At 37.3% G+C, this 24435-nt stretch overlaps 1 protein-coding gene across 4 annotated transcripts in view; it reads right to left on the bottom strand.

Annotated features, from left to right (window-relative positions):
• cacna1ia (calcium voltage-gated channel subunit alpha1 Ia) overlaps nucleotides 1–24435 on the bottom strand; it is a 413765-nt gene that overhangs the window by 358906 nt on the left and 30424 nt on the right. The window contains exons 1-3 of one of the 4 annotated variants that reach the window (XM_087244596.1): nucleotides 17774–18142; nucleotides 17560–17699; nucleotides 17308–17428 (exon numbers count right to left, since the gene is read on the bottom strand). The exons of the other annotated variants lie outside the window; for them this stretch is intronic. The gene's annotated coding sequence lies outside the window, so the exon portion shown is untranslated. Of the gene's footprint in view, nucleotides 1–17307; nucleotides 17429–17559; nucleotides 17700–17773; nucleotides 18143–24435 lie in introns of those variants that run through there. 4 annotated transcript variants of the gene reach the window in all.

Below are 24435 nucleotides of genomic sequence, written 5' to 3'. Positions count from 1 at the left end.
GAATAAAAACATAATTTTTTCATTTCTGTTTTGATAAGTTTTCAAAACATTGTCAAAATGATTCCGATATACACAAAACCGTGCAATTAAATATTATATTATATGTGTGCCAGGCAAGTATTACTTTATCAAGAACATGAGATGCCTTTAGTTGTTGAACATGATATGTAGCTCTGCTGTTTTGGGTAAGCTCAAAAAAATATGTTTGCTGTTTCTTTAAAATACTCATTTAAATTAAAAATAAAAATATTTGTGCACTATCGAGTAACTTTTAAAATGTTTCTCTTTGTTTTTAAATCTTTAAATGGCCTGGTACCTTCTTATCTGTCAGACATGTTGATTGAGCATCAGCCTGGTCTCTTCGGTCATCTAACCAGAGCTTGTTGTGTATCCTCAAGTCAAGGCTGAAATGCGGAGGTGACAGTGCCTTCGGAGTAGCTGGTCCTAGGTTATGGAATGCTATTCCCCTCTTTATTATCTGTTTGAATCTCTGTCTGTTTTTAAATCTAGGTTGAAAAGACAAAATTCTTAAGTTTTTTTTTTATTATTTTTTTGTTAAATCCACTTAAATTAGTAAAAAACTACTAAGTTAACTTGATTCCTTTACATTGTCCCAACACAAAGCGGTTGTGTGGAGCCCAGCATTTCTTTACAGTGTAGTACCCGCAAATGCCTATAAACTGTTTACGTAATACATACAGTACATGCACAATGTCCCTGATTTCACAAAATTGTGTATTAAGCAGTATACACAGAGACAATAATATTGTTCTCAAAAAGGTTACATGTACTAATGTTAATGCATTAACTAATGTCAATACATTGGTTAAAATTCCTGTTGTAAAAAAAAATAATAATAAAAAATAAAAACATTAATCGCTCTGTTCACTTACACAAAAGTAATGTTTTGGGGGCCTAAAATTGCAAACTTTTGAAAATGAGTTTCAAAATGCAAGAAAAGTCATTTGCATTTTAAAAAGTTTGCATTTTAAAAAATGCTGACGTATGCGCCAGAGGCCGGTGTGAACAAAGCTTAAAAAAATAAAGTTTCTTATTTTCAGCTTAAACTATTTCTACCAATAATATAGACAGTGAACCAAATATATACAGCACACTCTAATTAAAATATGCAATACTTATGTGTTTAAGAGTATACAGTAAGTGTAATGGGATTTGGCCGGCAGCTAGCTCTCTGCAACTCTCACATGGTCGCCCACTAAAAGTGAAGCACGGCTGCGCCAGTCAGTACCTAGATATGGGAAAGCTAGGTTGCTGCTGGAAGTGGTTTTAGTGAGGTGAACATGGGGTGCTCAACCTGTGGTCCTAATGCCCCAGTATATTGATGGGGACTTATATGTAACAGGGACAGTATATTGATGAGATGTTAAACTGAGGTCCTGACTCTCTGTGGTCATTAAAAGTCCCAGGATGTCCTTTGAAAAAAAGTAGGGGTTTAATCCTGGCATCCTGGCCAAAATTTTCCCACGGGACTCTGTCCATCATTGCCTCCTAAACATCCCCATGTTATAATTAGCTTTATCACTCTGTCTCCTCTTCACCAATCAGCTGGTGTGTGGTCTGACACAATATGGCTTCCGTAGCATCATCCAGGTGGATGCCGCACACTGGTGGTGGATGAAAAGATTGCGCTTAAAAATGTGCAAGTGCTACATATATAGGTGAGGAATTATTATTAATGTTATTATCATTGTTGCTGTGTAAAATAAATTATAAAGGATAATTATAATTTAGGAACCATTCTTGTTCTGAGCATTTAACAAATAATCTTGCACGCACGCAAGCATGCAAGGTACAATACTAAAAATGAATACAGTATTTTTTAGATGTGAAAGTTGAATCTACTGTAATGCCTAGTTCAGACTGCGTGATTTTAGCCCCGATTTTGGCTCGCCGACAGGTTTTGAGAAATCGCCCACAAATGCCTGAAATCACAGGCAAATCGCTGCTCGTGCACGCGAGTGACAATCACACAGTATGAACGATCAAAGACGCGATCTGAGAGAATCGCAGATGAGTCGCCGATGCCTGTGAGATATTTGGCGTGCTAAATATCTGGAGCTGTCGGCGATGCAAATCATGCCGTGTGAATTGAGTTTTGACTGAAAATAACATCAGCGATTGCCTATAGCCAATGAGAGAGCAGCTTTCACTTGTGTGTGCGTGTGTGTATACCTGCTGCAGGCCAGCGGGAGGCTGGGGGAGAAGTTAAAAGCGCTCATTTTCGGTTTATTTGGACCCACGAAATGGAGGTAAAACTAGTGGAGGTTTGACAGGACTCAGGACCAACCGTGTCTGTTTGACGTTTCATACAGAAAGAAATTAGTTTATTATCAACGTTGAGGAGAAATGGCTATTTCTTTAAACCCAGGTGAGCAAACATGTACATGTTCTACCCCATTAAAGGCTTCTTTCTCATTATGTAGTTAATAACAAAAGACATACTACGTGTTTTTGGCTGTGAGACGTAGTTTGGACGAAGTTGTCGGCGATTCTCCTTATAGTAAAGTCATGCAAAATGTGAATGTCCATGTCGCCGAACCATCTTGCAGTGTAAACAAAGCAGCGGCGAAACGCTAGCCCAGATAGTCATGCAGTGTGAAAACATCAGTGACACGACTAGTTGGAAAATCATGCAGTCTGAACTCGGCATAAGTCACAGCAAGAAGGCCACTGACTCGAGTCCCAGCTGGGTCAGTTAGCATTTCTTTATGGAGTTTGCATGTTCTCCCCATGTTCGTGTGGCTTTTCTCCAGGTGCTTCGATTTCCCCCAGTCACCATAGGTGAATTGAAAAAGCTAAATTGGCCATAGTGTATATGTGTGAATGAGTGAGTATAAGTGTTTTCCAGTACTGGGTTGCAGCTGGAAGGGCATCCGCTGCGTATAACATATGCTGGATAAGTTGGTGGTTCACTCCACTGTGGTGACCCCTGATGAACAGACTAAGCTGAAGGAAAATGAATGAAGTTGAATCTGAATTAGTTACTTTTATAGTGTACATTTAAATTAATTTTCATATTAATTATTTAAATTGATTTCATTCAGTTAAAGTATTTTAGATTAAAAATGTAAAACATCACAAGAAATAATACAACATCACACTTGGCCATCCAGAAGCCCTACCGTCTTGCACATTTACATCGAAAAAACAAATATAAAACAGCACAGAGGGATGCAAGAACACGTCCTGTGTAAATAGTCCCTAGTACAGCGTGACCAAGGGAACAAGAGAGAGAGAGTGTAACCGAGACAAAGAAATGAGGTGGAAAGAGGCGGGGTGAATGTTTCCCTTGTATTCATGGGTGCCTCATCCCTAAGGGGACTATAAAAATAGCAATACTTAACATGGTCTATTTAACCATGAATGCCCTGAGATGGAGGCATATTAGACAGTTTCCCTAATCACTTGTGGCGATTCACACGACTAACTGCACCCTGTGGGTGCCTCCCCCCTTGCAAAGACAAGAAGAGGTGGGTGAACCCGGCATTGTTTCTTCACAAGACCCCTCTGGCTCTCGCCAGGGATGCTGTTAGATGCTGACGGTAATCCAAGACACCTGCTTTTGTGTTGACTCTGAAAGCCACTGGCGCCTCATTAGAGGAAAATCTTGAAAGAATAGGTTATGATAAAGTTGCCATCGCTTAGGTTTAACTGAATCTTTTTTCTTGAAATAAAAAAAAAGCTTGGAGATTGAACCAACAGAGCATTTGTGTAAGTTACATCTACGGTATAGTACGAGCAGATAAATTAAGCACATTAGAGGCAGTGAAGGCTTCTGTATACAATATGGCTGCAAAATATACAGTGCACCCTGAAAGTATTCATAGCGCTTCCCTTTTTTCACATTTATGTTATAACCTTATTCCAAAATGGATTAAATTCATGTATTTACTCAAATTTCTTCACACAACACCCCCATAATGACAATGCGAAAAAAAAGATTTTTTGAAATTGTTGGAAATGTATTAAAAATAAAAACCCTGAAAAATCACATGTACATAACTATTCACAGCCTTTGCCGTGAAGCTCTAAATTGAGCTCAGGTACATTCTGTTTCCACTGATCATTCTTGAGATTTTTAGTTTCAGCAGCTTAATTGGAGTTCACCTGTGGTAAATTCAGTTGTTTGGACATGATTTGAAAAGGCATACACCTGTCTATATAAGGTCCCAGGGTTGACAGTGCATGTCAAAGCACAAACCAAGCATGAAGACAAAGGAATTGTCTGTAGACCTCATACACAGGATTGACTGTGGCACAAGGCCATGGAAGGTTACAGAAAATGTCTGCTGCTCTAAGTTCCAATGAGCACAGTGGTCTCCATCATCTGTAAGCCACTCCTTGCCTGGAATTTGCCAAAAAGCATCTGAAGGACCCTCAAACCATAAGAAACAAAATTCTCTTGTCTGATAAGACTAAAATTGACCTCTTTGGAGAAAATGCCAGGCATTACGTTTGGAGACAGACACCGCTTATCACCAGGCTAATACTAACCCTATAGTGAAGCATGGTGGTGGCAGCATCATGCTGTGGGAATGTTTTTCAGCAGCAGGAACTGGAAGGCTAGTCAGGATAGAGGGCAAGATGAATGCAGCAATGTACAGAGACATCTTGAATGAAAACCTGCTTCAGAGTGCTCTTGACCTCAGACTAGGGGGATGTATCATCTTCCAGCAGAACAGTAACCCAAAGCACACCACCAAAATATCAATGGAGTGGCTTTATAGCAACTTTGTGAATGTCCTTAAGTGGCCCAGCCAGAGCCCAGACCTAAATCCTATTGAATATCTCTGGAGAGATCTGAAAATGGCTGTACACCGTCACTTCCCATGCAACCTGATAGAGCTTGAGAGGTACTGCAAAGAGGAATGGGCAAATATTTCCAAAGACAGGTGTGCCAAGCTTGTGGCATCATATTCAAAATGACTTGAGGCTGTAATTACTGCCAAAGGTGCATCAACAAAGTATTCAGCAAAGGCTGTGAATACTTATACATGTGATTTTTTCAGGTTTTTTTTTTAAATAAATTTGCTACAATTTAAAAAAAATATTTTACACATTGTCATTATGGGGAATTCTGTGTAGAATTGAGGAAATAATTTAATCCATTCTGCAATAAGGCTGTAACATAAAATGTGGAAAAAGTGAAGTGTGGGTGCACTGTCCATTGGACAAACATTAGAACAAGAGTGAAAAAGAATTTATTTGTTGCAAATTAATATCTCTAAATACACACATACACACACATTGTTTCACTTTCCCTCTCTCTCTCAGGACAGCTGAGCTGGATGCTCCCCAGCTGAGTGGGGACAGATGGTAAATGTTGGCAGGGAGAGACAGACACTGAGAAGCTAAAGGAGTCGAGGCAGAATGGGGTAAACCATTTCCCTCAATGTTAAACCTTTCACATGCACATATATCATACCATGATCCCTGTGAAAAACAGAACTAATCATCCTGTTTTCAAATAATATTGGCAAACCGTGTGAACAGATTTGTTTTCTATCATACAAGGCAAATATAAACAAAAGTGGGAAATCTAATTAAAATCACTCAAGCCTGCTTATACCGCCAGCTATTCATTTCAATGCAGAGAGGTCCAACAGTGACAGCAATGTGGCCAGTGTTGGAAAAAGGTTGAGAAAAATATCACTTCATGCAAACGCAGAGTTACTTTTAGAAACAACAACCAATAGAAAGCAAGACACAACAGTGAGGCGCAAACCACAAAGCAAATAAAATGACAGCTAAACACTCATTCATTCATTTTATTTTCAGCTTAGTCCCTTTATTAATCCATGGTCACCACAGCAGAACAAACTGCCAACTTATCCAGCATATTTTTTTACGCAGCGGAAGCCCTTTCAGCTGCAACCCATCAGTGGGAAACATCCATACACTCTCATTCACACACACATACAACATGGCCAATTAAGTTTTTTTACTTCACCTATAGGGCATGTCTTTGGACTGTTGGGGAAATCGGAGCACCTGGACCCAGCCAAGGCTCGAACCAGTGACCTTTTTGCTGTGAGGCGATTGTGCTACCCACTGCACCACCGTGACACCCGAAAGTAAATTAATTTTGTAGTAAACTCGCAATGCATGAAGATAGGTAAAGAGACAAGTGTAAAGCAGTGAAAATGTTGCTGACAGTGTAAAGTTTAAAGTTGGAGATTTTTTATTGTGTATAGTCCAATTCTAAACACAACAGCAAAAAAAAATTTGTAAATATAGATGATTGTATTGTGTAATTAGATGGCAAATAGATAAAATTATATCTTTGCATTTATGAGGGAAAAGTGTCGTTATGGATGCGAGTCTCTCCGTTATGGATGTGACGGATGTGAAACCGGCACTTGTGTGACTTTATCAGTGTCTTCAAACTATTATATTTGATTTACCAGAGACATTTGAGTATTTCTAAAAGTACTGTAAAGTATTTGCTTACACAAAAAAAACAGAAACGGTTTCCGTATTTTGGTAAAAACTGATTAGGTTGACATTTGTAGGAATTGCTCATATATATATATATATATATATATATATATATATATATATATATATATATATATATATATATATATATATATATATATATATATATATATAACTTTAAGGTCAACTTTAATACATGCAAAGAGGGTAAACATGAGCATTTATAGCAAATAAACTAATGTAAATATTAACCCGCTGGCTTTTTGTACACTCTCAAGAGAGTTCTTTAACCCCTATGATTGGTCATTGTCTTTACCCACTAAACGGAAAGGGCTGCGATTGGCTTTAAAAATGAAATCGCAATTTACCGATGAGTGATGCGGTAAGAACAGCCGCGTTAACAGTCTACAGCAGGGGTGTCCAAGCTCGGTCCTGGAGGGCCGGTGTCCTGCATAGTTTAGCTCCAACATCCCACAGCACACCTGCCTGAAAGTTTCTAGTATACCTAGAAAGAGCTTGATTAGCTGGTTCAGGTGCAAAAAATGCAGGTCCCTGGCATAATAAACGGTTATCACAGGTAATCCTTAATAGATGCAGTGAAGAAAACTCACACCACAGACAGGCTTGTGTCTGGATCCACAGGTATTGCTTTAACAGCCAAGAGGAGAGAAAAAAAAGTAACCTTACAAACACTTCAGTGGGTCAAATGTCCAGAGTTTTACAGCTTTCATTTCTCCCTAGTAAGTGAAATAGCGGCTCGTGCTGTACCTTCTTAGTTTGGTGAAAGACTGTCCAGCAAACTCACAAGCAGTGAATTGTGCACAATTATCTGCTTTAAGTAGCAGGACCATATTATTTACTCACCCTCGCCTGCTTCGCCATAGTATTCTACCGAACATAGAGCATAGGAGATAAATGACGTCAGTACATAATAACCGGTTATGATCTATTACTGAATCGATATCGAACTGTCTGCATCTGCATCGCGGTGCATCGAAAAAGCAATCCGTTTTGACACCCCAAGAGTAAATATGTAGAAATTTAATTTTTTTTTTTTTTAATTATTGTGAGAAAGTTGTCAATAAAGAATTTTACTACATGAAAAAAAAAGAATAAATTCCCAATTTCCCAATTTCCATCGCCTAAGCGGAAGGATAGTAAGCGGTAACCAAAATGGTCACCAACAGCTTCACTGTTTTAAACTTACACTTTCACAACAGACTGGTTTTATAGAGAAATAAAAACAAACAGCAAAAACAGAACATTTTAGATCATTTTGTAAGTGATCATATATGACCCCATCTCTCGGTCGGTTGCACTAACGCTTGCATGCATTAAGAAGCTTTGCCTTATCGACCAGCACACATGGGATATAACTGAATTAAAGAAAGAGAGAGAGAGAGAGAGAGAGAGAGAGAGAGAGAGAGAGAGAGAGAGAGAGGAGTAAACAAATGGGAGGGGAAAAGAGATTCTGAACAAAAACATATAAATACTAAAGTATATGTTGTCAAGATCCAACAAGATTATGTGCATTTCTACAGTCTCGCTCTCAACCCTATTGGAATGACACATAGGAGAACAATCCCTCTGGGGGAATGTCTGTGAGCTAACGGAGGACAATAAAGCGTAATTTCTTTACATTCATCACAATCTCCACCGAAGCCGCCGGAGAAGCAGAACTCCATCCTGCATCCCATACGAAACCAAAACAAACAGCCATGGAAAAACCAACAAACGCCCACCCACACATACACATATGTATACGCACACAGCCCAGCTAAGCGTCATCGTCTCCACACGTGTCTCTAAATGAATTTCGATTACAATAGCTGACATTGATTTGGAAAACAGAGCATGAAGACGCCAGCCACAATTAAATTACCAATGCATATAGTGAGGTCGCTGCGCCCAGTGCGCCGACCACAATCAACATGAGCAGACCTGTTGGGCTCATAAAGCAGGAGGTCTTTTTTTTTTCTTTTTTCCCCTCCTCAGAGGCCCATTAACAGGGTGAAATTAAAGAGGGGAATCTAATTAACCCCAGCCAGGAGGGAATACAGCTGCCGGTCAGCAAGTTCAGCAGAGTGGATCACTCAGAGCACTTCACATTTCTGTCCTGTTCCTCTGACAAGCGTCTCTGGGTGTGTTTGGCTCTGGCTTCCTAAAGCTATGATTTTCTCTGCACAGACATCAGCAATAAGAGTTTATAGCGATACGGGTCAGGCGAGGACAGAACAGAAGAGCGACTGACAACATACAGGGGTGTCACATTGTTATAAACTCTTGCTGGCAAAGGCGGTTTACTGTCTCCACCCACAAACACATGCTGAGACAATTGTTAGCAGAAAGCACTGTCTTCATTGAAAAAGTGGTGTGGTGAGTAAAGGCCTAACAAACCAGAATTCAAATACACCTTTTTTTCAATCTTCTAAAAAAAAATTATAGCAAATCAGCTTGGAAAGTAATTTACTTTTCTATGAAAAGTGAAAAATTGGAGAACATATTTTTTAGGCCTATAATTAAATTTGACATGGTGCCCATTTATCAGAAGGATGGCATACTGGAGTTAGTATTGTGAACTGTTTGGTGCAAATAGCCTCAAAGTGGAACATAAAACGAGCAGGAATAAACAGTTTATATGACTTGGTAGCAGTTTATGGAAGGATTTTCTGAATAATTAAGGGAACTAAATAGTACAATAAGTATTCAAAGGGATAGTTCTCCCAAAAAATGCAAATCCTTTCATCATTTACTCGCCCTTTATTTGTTTAAAACCTATTTCAATTTCTTTCTTCTGTTAAAGAGCCCCTATTTTGCATTATAAAAGGTCATATTTTGATTTTGGGGATCTCCAACAACAGGTTGAAATGCATGCAAGGTCAAAAAACACTTTGATTGTCTTATATTATGCATTTATTTTTACCTGATTATCCCAGCGACTCCCATATGATTTGTTCAGCTATTCATTTGTACCCAGACCTTCCATTTGCGCGAGGCTAATCTGCTGTGATTGGTCTGATGACCCAGTCTGTTGTAATTGGTTGACTGGGTTCAGTGCGAGATGCAGAAATGCAATAAAGCAATGCAGTTAAAAATCAGCATATACTCTACTCCTAAACCTAACCCCAAGTAATAACTCTGACACGCATTAAGTATTAATCCACACTGTGGCAAAATTTTGAAAATTGACCGAGCGTGTGAGGAACAGCTGATGGTGGCCATAGCAAATACAAACATTGCGAGTTCAGATTTTTTCTTTTAGAAATTGGTAAAGGAAGAAGCACGCGTCACGTTTTCAACGTCGCTTTGGACGCAATAACGTATTTGAATAACCCCATAAAGATTTAACCTGAGAGATACAGTACAAGCACAGATCTACTAGTTAAGTGATTATAAGCCGCCCGGAGCGATTATAAGTTATAACACACAATAAATACAAATTTTTTTAAAAATACAGAAAATGAGGCAACAATTTTATTTACACTTACATGATCTGGAGGAAAAAGAAACTGGTCCATATGAATTACAACAGCTACTGACAAAGTCCCTGTCAAAGTCCCAATAGCCTCTGCTGCTTCTTCCTTTAATAGTAAATGGCTGGAGAATCCCACGTGCAGCATAGTTTATTGTATCAGTCATCAGAAAAATGAACAGACACAGCACACGGTTGGCTATACTGTGGTATTGTTGTGAAAATGAACTTTTAACCTTTATCCCCTGCTGCCGAATCTCCATGTCAGTGATCGTCATCTTCGTGGCATGATCAGTCTCGTGATCCCCCATGCTCCGCTAGTGTTTGATGGGAAAGGCCCTTCTTGTTTTACAGAATCCGGCACTTTATATTTGGGGATGTACCAGATCGACGTCGACACGTTCAAGCAAAAGATCTGAATCCAACATTTCATTTATTCGACTTGGAGTCAACTATTTTGTTAAAGAATCAATAGTTTTAAACATGGTGCACTTTCAGATTTAAACCTCAGCTGGATGTTTTCTGTCACTTAGAGCTGTGTTCCACACTGCATGGAAGGTCATTGTGAAAAACCCATAATAGGGGCTCTTTAAACACGAGATAAGATACTTTGAAAGATTCTGGTTGCTGGCAGCCATTGACTTCAATAGTATTTTTTTTTCCTAATATGGAAGTTAATAAGTGCCAGCAACCAGCATACTTCAAAATATATATTTAGCAGAAGAAACACAGAAAAGAAAATCAAGGATTAAAACAGAGAATAAATAATGACGTAATTTTAATTTTTTGGGTGAACTATCCCTTTAACAAAAAACAAAACAAAAAAAACCTTATGTAATAACCATTACTATCATTTATTTATTTTCCTTTCGGCTTAGTCCCTTTATTAATCTGGGGTCGCCACAGCGGAATGAACCCCCAACTTATCCAGTATGTTTTGTTTTAAGCAGCGGATACCCTTCCAGCTGCAACCCATCACAAGGAAACATCCATACACATTCATTTACACACATACACTACGGGCAATTTAGTCTACCCAATTCACCTATACCACGTGTCTTTGGACTTGTGGGGGAAACCGGAACACCTGGAGGAAACCCACGCAAACACAGGGAAAACATGCAAACCCAGAAACACCAACTGACCCAGCCAAGGCTCGAACCAGTGACCTTCTTGCTGTGAGGCGATCGTGTTACCCACTGTACCACTGTGCATCCCCTTAACATTACTATATGAAGCACAAATAAGTTGAAAATCTATATCAGAGTACTAACATTGCTTCTTAAAGAAAGTCAGTTTTCAGTTATAGTCAATGTTGACACATTTGTAACATCCCTGTATACTGATTTTAACATCAGTACAGTGATTTTAAAGGAGGAATAACATTGCTCTTTGGAAATACCAAAATCAAAAAAAAAAAATCTTTATTTTCCATTGTCATCAAAGGATGTTTGTAATAGTAGACGGAGTTCACAAAGGAAAGCTTTAGCACTGAGCATGTTGTTTCTGAGTTTCTCATGCTGAGGAAAACAGCAATGCCCCTCTGAAAAACATGAAATATAGCAGATCAGTATCACTGCTTGCTTATTATTACACAGATACACACGAAACAACAAAATAAGCTCCATCATGACAAATGGGGATACTTCCTCAATTACATGCATTCCTGCTGTAAGATATTTTTAATAATGATGTGGAGACCATCTTCCATCAAAGTTTGAAGAAATAAAACAGTAACTGACACTTATCACTACATCCCAACAATGGAATGCATTTCTATTAACAAAACATAAGATTTCTTGCTAAAAATGAACAAGGAAATGTTGTATATCAATTACAATAGGCAAATGCTCATTTGATTACCATCACAAACATAAATCAAAAGTTATTTAGAATGGCCTCAACAACCTGAACATCTTTTAAAATTAGTGTATTGCATATTGCAAGACTGCAACAAGCTTGCTGATGCTGCCATAAATCATCAGCTCTAATCAACCCGAAAAAGACTTCTGTTTGCTTTGATGCTGCGAGTGTGAATGATTTTCAATTAAATCTGACCGTTTTGGGACCTGTTGTAACAAGCATGGCTCGCTCTCAAAAACACCTGTTATGCGAAGCTGCAATATCCAATTTAAGTTTACCCGAAATGGCTTGCGAAGTAAAAATAAACCCAGTCTGGTTCATTTGATTGGCTCGAGGGCAGCTAGAGATCTTATGCCCTCCGTGGATGGAGGCAGACAATGTCTGTGTTCTCACAGAGGTCTTCTAGCAGCACCTGCAGCTGCTCTGTATGCTGCGTATGGAGCCTCTTTTCCAGAGTAAACAGCTGGTGGCCATGAGGAATATCTCACATTTGCTATCCCCTAATTCGATCAATTAGGAGCAGTTAAGAAAGCGAAGGGTGTGATTTGGTTCACAGATTTTGCAGCTAAACACAGCGCTAATCCCCTACTATCACAGCAGAGAGATGGGAAAAGAGAGACAGCTTGCTCTCTGGACTGTGTTTTTCAGTGCTTTACACTAATAAAATAATAAAATTCTAATCTTATTTTTTATGGAAAGTTAATGACTGCAAACAGTTAAAACAATAAATGTTTAAGCTCTCTACAAATAATTAATTGCACAAAATTATTTTAAATGTGTTAAAAACAGTTTATACATATACTACAAGTTTATATAAACTATTTGTACAAATGGACTATTAAAATATATGACCGAAACATTAAAGAATATCGTGCCATAATTTACTCTCCCTCTAGGTATTCTATTTGTATGTTGTTCTTCATTCAGATTAACCCAATGACTGTTGTATTAAATAATATTCTGCTTTTCCCCAGATTTGTATATATCCATAATTAAGACTTCATAAACTATTATCACTGGCTTCTGGCAACAGCCATATGCACATTCATATGGTTAGAATTAGTTTGATGCCTTATATTCAGTCTCCCAAGATCATTTAAAGTGAATTTCAGAAATGTTAATCTTACATAGCCCATTGATTGGGATTGATAGTAATTGATTGTGATGGATGGAAGTGGATTGGGAATAAGGATGGATTGGACTGGGATGAATGGAAGTGGATTGGGATAGATAGAAAGATGGATTGATTGAAGGATGGATTGGGATAGTTGAAAGAATGGATTGGGATGGATGGATGGTTGAATGAAAAGGTGAATAGATTTATGGATTGTATAGGGAAGGATGAAAGTGAATGGATGGAATTGGATTGGGATGGTCAGAATAGGATTAGGATGGCTGGAAGGGTGGATTGGACTGGCATGGATGGAAGGAGGGATGGATAGAAAGATGGAAGGAATGAAAAGATGAATGGATGGATGGATTGTATAGGGATGAATTCAAATGGATTGGGATTGATGGATGGACAGAAAGATAATTACATAGAAAGATGGATTAAGATGGATGGATGGATGAGATTGGATTGGATTGGGATGGATGGAAGAAAGAATTGATGGGTAGATGAATTGGATGGATGGATTGATTGATTTGGAGGATCAAAACATCAACATTTAATTTTACTCTGATTTTGTTCATCTGAAAGAAGAAATAAATATATAAACCTAGAATGGATATACAGAACAGGTCATTCTACCAACCCAGAAATGCACATCAGTGTTTTGGGTTGTGAATATTTATACTGTTTTTGAAAGATTTACAGCATTTACACAGTAGACTAGGTGAATAGCTGAGTGAATGACTACGAGTACGCTCCCCTCTCTCTCTCTCTCTCTCTGTCTCTGCAAAAAATAAAAATAAAAAATAAAATATATTAACTTATACCAATTCAACCTAACCTCTCACTAGGAGCAATCTTATAAAATACAATAAACGATACTAAAACAGAGATGCAATGAAATTCAAATGACACTGCATCCAATGCTTTTACAATCCCCTAAAGAGATATAGTTAACCCTCTATAAACTCCCTCTATTTTTTATATTTTACACTCACCCTCAAGTAGTTCAAAATATTTAGGCTTCATTCTGTTGAACATTAAAGAAGATATTTTAAAGAAAGCTGAAACCTGTAACCATTGACTTTCGTAATGGGAAAAACAAATACTACACTGTAAAAAATGCTAGGTGTCACACAAGTCCATCATGCTGCCCCAACACACATTGATTGAGTTAATCAAAATAGTTTTTACAGATGTAAGTGGATTAAAAAAAAAACAATTATTTTTTCCAAAAAAGAAAGAAAGAGAAAGAAAGACCAACAGGTCTGGAACAAGTAAAGGCTGAGTAAATGATTATGAAGGATATCAGTTTTAGTTAAACTCCATTTAAAACACAAACAAATACAATCCATCAGTCTGGACTTGGTTTTACAGTTTTCCCAGAGGCAGTGCTGAATTTCCAGTAGGTGTGAGCACAGACAGACAGCGTATAAGCTCCACTGGTGGACACATACTGTACACTCGACAAAACATCAAACACAACCTGCTTCATGAACCTCAACCGCACAGTGTTCCTATAGACAAGAAACGCCTAACCAGTTCTAAAATTCCTTGGGAATTTCAGTCACTTATTAAGACCCACAGCAGCAGTAACAATCCAACCTGGAGCAGGAGCAGTGCTGAAACAGTGCTTTTATGAATTTATGGTCTCTGGAGAATTCAGACTACAGTGTGCCAAGTGTAGCTGCCCACCGATGAGAAACGTGGTCTAATAATCCTTCCTATAAACACTAGACCTCTGTACCAGCTAATACAAAATGTGCTTTGAGCAATAACCTGCACAAGAGCCACACCGGTCGCACGGTCGTAAGGGAAAACTGCAGTGTGTTTTGGGTTGGGTAAGAGATCAGGGGTTGGTTGGGCTCTCAAGTAGCAATTTGTCCTCAGTCACTTGCTCTGAGAGAGCTGAAGAGCTCCTGACTGAAGTAAAAGAATGCATGTGAGTGCACACGTGTGCATGTGTGTGTGCAGCGAGGGCAGACTTTACAATGTGAAGAGCACTCAAGCAGGTCCTCCTCATTCCCTCCCTCTCGTCTTGCCTCTGCCAGTCCTTACTGGCTGTTAGATTATCACACGCTCTTTTGTTCCGTCTTATGTGGTAGCGACAGCCTGTTCTGCAAACTCCGAGGCATGCTACATGTTCAAAAAAAGCTTTCCACCATATAATTTTTCACACACATTCCCTCTTTTTTCTTCCATGCATCTTATGTATGCAAAAATCCTATAACCTACAGTAGTATGTGTCATATCTTTAATATATTAATATCACTAAGTACAATGTAATTCCAGGATTCTGTGTGGTAGGGTGCAGCTTTCAAAAAGTCTAATCTGGCTTTGTGAGACATGATTTGAGAGAAAATCTAGTGCTACAGTGCAAGGGGTCCCCCCCAAGCCTAGCAGGATCAGGAAAAAAAAACTTATGTTTTATTCTTTATGTCCACTGTATAGCAATATTAATTAAGGAGCTAAAAAAATAATAGTATTTTTTACTGATAGTTGATATGATAGGTAATAGTGTGTTTCCATGTTTCCCATACAATTTTAGGCTTGATTATCCATGAAACAAAGATTGTTGATTCAGTGTTATCAGAACTGTGACAGCCACAATTCAATATATGGCAGCCACTATAAAGCATCAAACTGTTGAATTTACTGGCAGATGCTACGATTAACAAAACTACCATAAAAACACAGTGCCAATGCAACAATGTAATGCAAGTACAATAATGTGAAAACCAGCATATTAGAGTAGTTGGGTTTGGTTTCGGACTGTAGTTTGTACATGTGGTACAATGGAAAGGCTATAAGGTGGCTTAAAGAACTGCGGTTCAGCAGTAGTGGAATTATCCTAAATGAGAACGACAAAATCCAACATTAAAACTTGCTAACATAATTTAAAACTGAAAATGAAAATTTAATTAAATAATTGAAACTAAAAACTAACTTTAATTAAAAAATTTATACAATTTACATTTTAAGAATCTGACCATTTTAATCTAAAAGTACACACACTGTCATGTTAGATTTAAAAATGCTACAAATAAAGCTGTTGAAGAGACCCTAAAATTAAAATTACATCAACATTTACTCAACCTCCATTTGTTTGAGTTTCTTCTGTTAAACCCAAAAGATATTTAGGAAAATGTTGAAAACATAGTTTTGTTTTGTTTTTTTCCTTCTTCTATGAATCTCAATGGCATTCTTCAAAATATCTTTTGTGTTCAACAGAATTTTTTTTTTTTTTTGAACCACTTGAGAATGAGTAAATCTTTTTTTTTTTTTTAGGCGAGGTATCCTTTTAATTAAATAATAATACATTTTATTGAAAATGTACTTTTCTAAAACCCAAAGCGCTACAACAGAAATCAAATATGCAATAAAATATAAGTATACATAGAAAAATTCTAAAATAAATTCGAGAATTTAAAAATGTAGTCTTAAAAAGATGAGTTAGATATGAATAACTACCCTACATAGTACAATTAGGTTTTTTTAAAAAGTCAATTTAAAAAGCAAAACTTTATTTAAAAGAGAAACATAGAATGAAAGTACAAATAAACGTTTCTAGTGTTGCATCTGTGTGACGACGCAGTAAGTGAAACAGCCAACGTCACAGCTGAAGAGTTGAAACGTCATTGTCACAAGAAAATGTTTTATCTCCAAGCTGATCAAATGTGTAGTCACGGCCCTGGAACGCGTGTTAACAAGCAGATTCATGACAGAGACAAACACGATTCAGCTTTCGTCTGTCTGGCAGGTGGCCTACAGGTCAGTGATGAGCACGATTTGAGCCAAAAAGCTCCCTCAGAAACAATGATGGAAAAAATATACCATTTTTAAATTTATAACATCCATAAATACTAAAACAAAGCATTCAGATCATGCTGGGTCACGCTCGTGTCAACAATATTAACTGGTGTTTCAGCAGTCACCTCACAAACCTAATCTAACTTGTGAAATCAGCACAGCGTGTGATTTTATCCGTTCAAACTGTTGCACAGACTGTCCGTCTTTAGCGCCTCAGACACACAAAGGAGACAATTAAACGCCTGTGGGTTACGTTTTTGCTTGCTTGGTTTGCTTTTAGAGGCAATTATCGTCTAAGTTTTAGAACCCATGTGCAAACATATTGATGACCTCTTATGGTATTTTTCAGTTTAAAGCAACCAAAATGTTTCTTTGCGTGCTTAGTTTTCAACACGACAATGATTCTTATTATTTTAAGCAAAGCGTTCAGCTTCTGCAACGAAACAGGAGACAAAAACGTGCCTTAAGAATTCGCAAAAGATCAAACAGCATTTAACCCCCAAAACTATCCTTTAAGTGTCATAGATGTTTAATAAAAGTATACAAATAGAAAAAGAGATAAAACATTGGCTGTACTGAGGAGTTGCCTTACCTCTTCTGACATCAAAATCGCGTGCCGCAGGGACTAAAAAAGAGCGACGTTGATTTTCACAAAAGATCCTTTACGACGAAAAAGCGTCAATCAAATTGAGCCAAAATTCCAGCTTGCTGCTCTGTGACAAGGAAATGTCATTCTCAGTTCTTGCATTACATAACCTCTGCCTAACCGTGCACAAAATCACTTGTCTTCAGCCAATTACATTACGAGCCAAAACTCAGTGATAACTCTGAGTCTTTTGCTTACCAATTTGTTCATTTAGACCAAGCAAACGAATCTGCACTTCATATCCTGAAAATCCGAGTTATCCGTTGATGTTCTTTCCATTTCTTTCCCCCGATGGTGTCTGCTCCTTAAGTTTGACACGAGAATGCAAACCGATTTGTCTGAAAAGCAAACAGTATTCAGTCTGACAAAAAAAAACCTCCGTCTGCAGTTTTAACTTACTGCTCCTTCTTACCGTTTACGCAAACTGGATTTCCACCCAAAGCCATGTAAATCTTCCCAAATCCGTTCCACACTGCGCATATATTCCCAAAGAAAAAAAGAAAAACCTGTTTCGTCGCGAGGTTTGGTGGAAGGGAGCGAGTTGCATCGCTTTTCCTTCAGTGTTCTTGCTTGGTCTGCGCGCTCAATAATCCGCATAAAACGACGAATGTCCTTAAATCCGCACAATGCGAGGTGAAAATCATATTTTGCAATTGAGATATCAAACTTGGGTTCCCCGCAGCGTGATCACAGTGCTCCAGCAGGTGAAATCGCATTGCCTCACGCGCGCTGAACTGCGGAGAAGAACTCCAACTGAGCGACGCGGATGTGAGCGCGCACTGACGCGCCCGACGCTGGCGAGTTCAGGGTCCCTCTCACCTGCGTCTCACGAGATGGGGCATGTTCGATGCGCACACATGAATGATTTGCTCTCGAGCTGTTTGTACAAGCAACTCCCCTTTTCTGATGTGCTACTGCCATGTCTATAAGAATCTAGGGGAGAAAAAAATGAGCGAAATTACCGCAAAACAGTGCGACTGCGTGCAGGGGATGCGATTTTAACGAATCTTAAAACACGCAGCGGAGTGTTGTGGCTCGTCGGCGTTTGAGAAGTCTATACTACGTGCACGTGCGAAAAGAATGTGGAAGATTGAGCGCAGGTATAGCTCATTAAAGGGTTATCGAGTCTTTGGAATGAGGGAACTGTATGCCTTTATTTGGAAAGACGGAATTGCTCAAGTCGACTCACAAATCAAAATCAATGCGAGAAACGTCAGCAAATAGCAGATTTGAGGAGCACATATGAGAGACTAGATCAGGCTGTAATACCGTATGCAGTGCACAAACACGACGATTTATTTTATTAGACTGTGAGGGCGGTTTTACACTTCAATGTCACGCAAATGATGCATCCGAAGAGGCATTCCATAAAAACACATACTTTAAATGCTGCAAGGAAGCATTTACATACGAATTACATAAGAAATTATGATTTTGTTTGTTTTTGTAAACTAGAAGACACAAACTAAAAACAAACAAACATTTAATTAAATTTAAAGTGCAAAATCTTGGTCTGAACCTAAATATGTTATAAATATGTTATTTGCTCACCCTCAAGCCAAGGTGATTTTTTCTTTTTCAGACAAACTTTTATTTTTGCTGAGGTTCACATAACAATTAATTTGCTTCTTAAGACCTCAATGTATCATAAGGAGCAATGGGCATGTTATGTCTTGCAAGTGACTCACTTGTAATAAGTGTTTGGATACTCTAAATAACAACAGCTGTCATTTAGAACAGTTAGCCTAAGTTAAAACGACTAAACTAATCTTTCATCATGTCATTATCTTTCTCACAAAGTTCATTTACTTAAAGTGGCTAAATTTTAGTCTTAAAATTAAGTATAATCAACTAACTGCTTTAAAAGCAACAGTTTTACTCACTTTAAGTCAACTAATGAGCTTTATGCACAGTTTTTCAGCCAACGATAAACTTCTGGTGAAGGCTTTATGTGACTACTTTCAATTTCATAAGGCTCCTTTTACAGCTTGGATGTTGCATTTTAATTCAAATAAATCATTTAATTAATAGACTTAAGAATCAATTTGGTTGCTAAAGCATAAAAAGAGACGAAAGACCGTTATTATACCGTCATTAGCAGCAGGCTAGCATGGAAACTCCACTGAAAACATAAAAAACAAACTAACTTCTATTGCAGAAAATGACACCTAAATTAGTAGATCAATTATTCATTCATTCATTTTTTTTTTTCGGCTTAGTCCTTTTATTAATCAAGGGTCGCCACAGCGGAATGAACCGCCAACTTATCCAGCACGTTTTACGCAGCGGATGCCCTTTCAGCATATTCCATCACTGGGAATATGTAGGTCAATTTAATTAAGGAAATTAAAAGAAAAATTATTATATTATTGTTTTATTGTTATATAATAACTATCCCTTCGAGGCTTGTATGACGCTGCATATTTAAGATTTCCTAAAAGCTATTTTATAACTCTTAATGTACTAGGATAATGCATTTGCCTATATACTTTTCACACTGTTGCGCTCAACTAAACTTCAGCACCATGGACAGTACATGATAGGCACTGTCCATGGTGCTGCACGCATGCAACACATTTCAGCTGCCTGAGCATGGCTGATAAACTGCTAGCAGCTGATATGTGGTTGGAAGCTCCCAGCTGTACGCTAACAGCAACAAGATCATTTTAACCATTCACATCAAAGGGGTGTCTAATTGAGCATGCAATTCCTATCCTCAGTGCAGTAAATAAATCATGTGTTTTGATATTAAAATACATGTCTGGATGCACAATTAAAAGATGGATATGTCTCAGAGCAGTTTTTGATTCTGACACACACACACACACACACACACACACACACCTCACCATGAATTCAGTGCCTCATTTTAAAACGCAATTCCAGATTCTGTATAACTCGGTATAAATATATTGCCGAGTGACTACAAAAGTGCAGAATATGGACAGGAAAGCCAGTGGTGAAACTAATTCAAGCGAGATCCCTCTAGATGCTCTTACCTTTGGGACACTAGAAGTAATTTCTGCTAAATCTTGAAAGATGTAATCAGCCGTGACCTGGAGCTGCATGCTTGGAGTCACACACACATACAGAAGAGTGCTTACCGGGTGTACAGAGAGGGCGAAGCAAGACTAGATTAGAGTAGATTCAGGGCTGTATATGAGATGCCAAAACACAGGGTCAGCTGTTAGGGGTCAAAGGCTGTTAATGGAAACTTTCAGTATGTAGCACTAGTGACCAAATTATGGATTTGCAAACATTATTACTTTAAACAGATAGACAAGAAAAACAATAAACAGGGTTCGGCAAGTTTCATTAAATCAAATTTAAGACTTAAATTTAAATTTAAGACCAATATTAATGAAATTTAAGAGTTTTAACATGAATAAACACTAAAATGACTTTTTCTAATGGAACAGGAAACTATTTTTACTATGCTCATAAAAAAAATCTAAAAATTTACTTATTTCTTGGCCACATATTTTAAATAATGTATCAAAAAAAAAAAAACATACTCTAGTTTCATAGATGTATTTTTTTAACAACATTTCTAAAAAAAAAAAAAAAAAAAAAAAGTCTCTCAAGGTCAATGTTTTCTAAAAGGAATGTTATTATAAGTAAGATAATTAAACTTTATTGGTAAATAGAGTTAAAAATTAAACCATTTGTAAAAAGTTCTATAGAGATGGATTGCTGGTGATCAGATGATTACGGCCTGAATGAGTAGCTTTTCAGGGACATAGGAAAATTAAGTCCTACAACAATATTTTATTAAATTTATTAATTTGTAAGGCTTAAAAGTTTAGTTTTAGGAATTTAAGACATTAAGACTTTAGGACCCCATGGACATCCTATGTAAACAATATTCAAAGACTCTACAAAACGTATAAGGAAGGTAGAAAATATCGGTGCATCGAACAAATTTTTGTGGAACTACTATATCATTTATTAAACTATTTAATTGAATAATAAAATCTACTTTTTTTTTACAGTGCAGCAGATGATGCTTCCCCCATGGGGAAAGCATCATCTAAGCATAAAAAAAAACATGGCAGCATACAACATTTATGACAGGTTTTTATAAAACTGTTAGTCAGTTTGGTTGCTTGACAATTTTTTCTATTTTGCATCGCATTACGTGTGTTAAACAACTTTTCTTTTAAGTTAAAACTAATGTAGCCAAGGTTTTCATTTAGTGGTCATAATGGGAAGTTGGAAAAGACAGAATATTGAAATATACACTCACCGGCCACTTTATTAGGTACACATTAATAGTACCAGGTTGGACCCCCTTTTGCCTTCAGAACTGCCTTAATCCTTTGTGGCATAGATTTCACAATGTACTGGAAATAGTCCTTTGAGATTTTGGTCCATATTGACATAATAGCATCACATAATAGCTGCTGTAGATTTGTCGGCTGTGCATCCATGATGCAAATCTCCCGTTCCACCACATCCCAAAGGTGCTCCATTGGAAACCAGGATCTGGTGACTATAGAGGCCATTTGAGTACAGTGAACTCATTGTCATGGTTAAGAAACCAGTCTGAGATGATTTGTGCTTCATGACATGGCGCGATATCCTGGGAGTAGCCATCAGAAGGTGGGTACACTGTGGTCATAAAGGAATGGACATGGAACAATACTCGGGTAGGCTGTGGCATTGACAAGAACTGGTACTAATGGGCCCAAAGTGGGCCAAGAAAATATCCCCCACACCATTAAACCACCACCACCAGCCTGAACCGTATATATATATATATATATATATATATATATATATATATATATATATATATATATATATATATATATATATATATTTTTTTTTTTTTTTTTTTTTTAAGAATTGCACAAGGATCCATTAAAGATCTGTATGAGGGACACAATAACTCAATAAAGGTGGATTTGCCTGTGGATTTGGAATTATTGGCTTTTCTAAAATGGTAAATAAACTACTCTCTTTTGTAGTTCCTTCTGTCTTCCACTCTTTCAAGAGTCAATGGACTTGCAATTCTCTAAAAAAGTACAACAGGTAAAAATAGGTAAAAAGGCTCTGCAGGTCTCCTGTTGTCGGCTAGGCAACCCTCTCCACCAAACAAGGTACCAGAACTAGAGCCAAGCCATAAGCCTTCATGAAATATTCACAGCAAAGGGGCGTCTACAGCTGTTCTCTTTTTGTTCAGAGAACAAACCAAACAATGTGGCTATTTTTGGGTTCTATTTCCCACTCTCTGTACTGTCTTTAAGCGTTCATCATCAGCGATGGCAAACCAGAGCTTACACGTCTACCAACACTCAATCACACGGTGCTACCTTGCACCTCTGCCAAAACTATGTTCAAGTGCCACTGTCAGCTGATCCTCATCGCCCTAATGCAGAAGACGAGGAGCCAGAAGATCCAGAAGATGTTGCCAGAAAGAAAGCAAAGCACTCCTACATTCTGCTTGCTAAAAATGGGGAGTAATCGCATTACACAACCGTGGTCTGTGCATGCAAGTAAGAGTTATCCAATCTCTTAATTAATGCACATTTAATATGTCATTGATTATCATGATTCATTATCATTAGTTAATATCAAAGGTAACAAACTAACAATTACTGAAATGTATGTCTTTTCAATTGGTGCACGTTAATTTAACCAAACATTTGATCATTTTAAACGTTGCATACATTTACAATCACTCATTATTCATAGAACACTGAATAATACACAGTAACGTTTGTTCGGTAAAATAATCTGCAATTTTACCAAGGATGCATTTAATACTACTAATAACAACAATAATGTTCTGAAATATTACTTAAATAGCAGACTTTATTTTAATATATGATCACACTTTACAAAAAAGTTAATAAGTTAATGCATTTACTAACATAAACAATGTATTAACATAATTCAGCATTTACTAATGCAAAATTAACATCCAAGTTCATGATTGATAACATTAGTTAACGCACCGTGAGTTAACTTGAACAACTGTATTTTCATTAACTAATGTCAACTAACATAAACAAATACTGCAATAAATGTATTGTTCATTATTTGTTCATGTTAGTAAATGCACTAATTAACATGAACTAATACAACCTTTTTGTAGTGATATACCTAATGTATTGTAAAAAGTGCTTTGTGATTTTATTATGAATTGCTCAACCAATTTACCTAAAATTCTATGATATTTAGACTGTTTTAAAACAGCATTTATTAGAAAATAAAAACAGTTTTATAACCCCGAACCTTTGAATAGTACTAATTTCTAAGATAAACATAGTTCCTTAATCCATTTGAATTTAAAGTTATGAAAAGTCACATTAATATAACAAGACCCTGAGGAAAAAAATTTAAAAATCAGCATTTGAAAACAATCATATTTGAATGTATTAAACAAATGATCTGTTTAACAGGTATCAGATCAATTGAATAAAATGTACACTACTAATATCAACACCCGATCATTGTGGAAACGTACCACTGTCTACATTTCTGGAGAGCATGAATTATGTGGCTTGAAGTACATACTGTATGGCTGCATTTTGTCTTTAAAATTAACACCACAGGGCGGCATGACATCGCCAACTGTTTCTGTTCTTTTTCACGCTACCAGCTGACCGCTTACCTACAAACGGATGGCTTTTTCTGCATTACCAGTTTGCCTAGTAGCTCGCCGCATACGACGCAGAGCTGCATTGACCACCACAATGGAATTAGATTTTTTTCTGGCACATTTGTTACCCACAAGTCAAGATTTTAAAAAAGAAAACAATTGGCATAATCTGACATAGTGACTTTCATAACGACAATAAAAATCATGTGATGTGACTAGGGCTTAAAACAAAAGCAAATAAATAAATAAATAAATAACAGGCTGAAAAGGTATTAAAAATCACAAGGACACAACTGCTTTTCTTTTTCTAGGTTGCTTTTAAAAACACTATTGGTTAAAATACAAAAACTGAGCAGACGTACTTCCAGTTACGCATTTTGCTGTCCCCAGAAACGTAGACCAGTTTAAGTATCCGTAATGAGCCTGGGTTGCTTAATAAATATATATATATAGGTAATCAAACAATA

Source organism: Danio rerio, chromosome 3, assembly GCF_052040795.2.
Source record: "Danio rerio strain M-AB ecotype USA chromosome 3, GRCz13ab, whole genome shotgun sequence".
In the NCBI taxonomy this organism is placed as follows: Eukaryota; Metazoa; Chordata; class Actinopteri; order Cypriniformes; family Danionidae; genus Danio; species Danio rerio.
The sequence above is the reverse complement of the archived record's forward strand: the minus strand, read 5'-3'. Positions and strand labels throughout refer to the sequence as shown.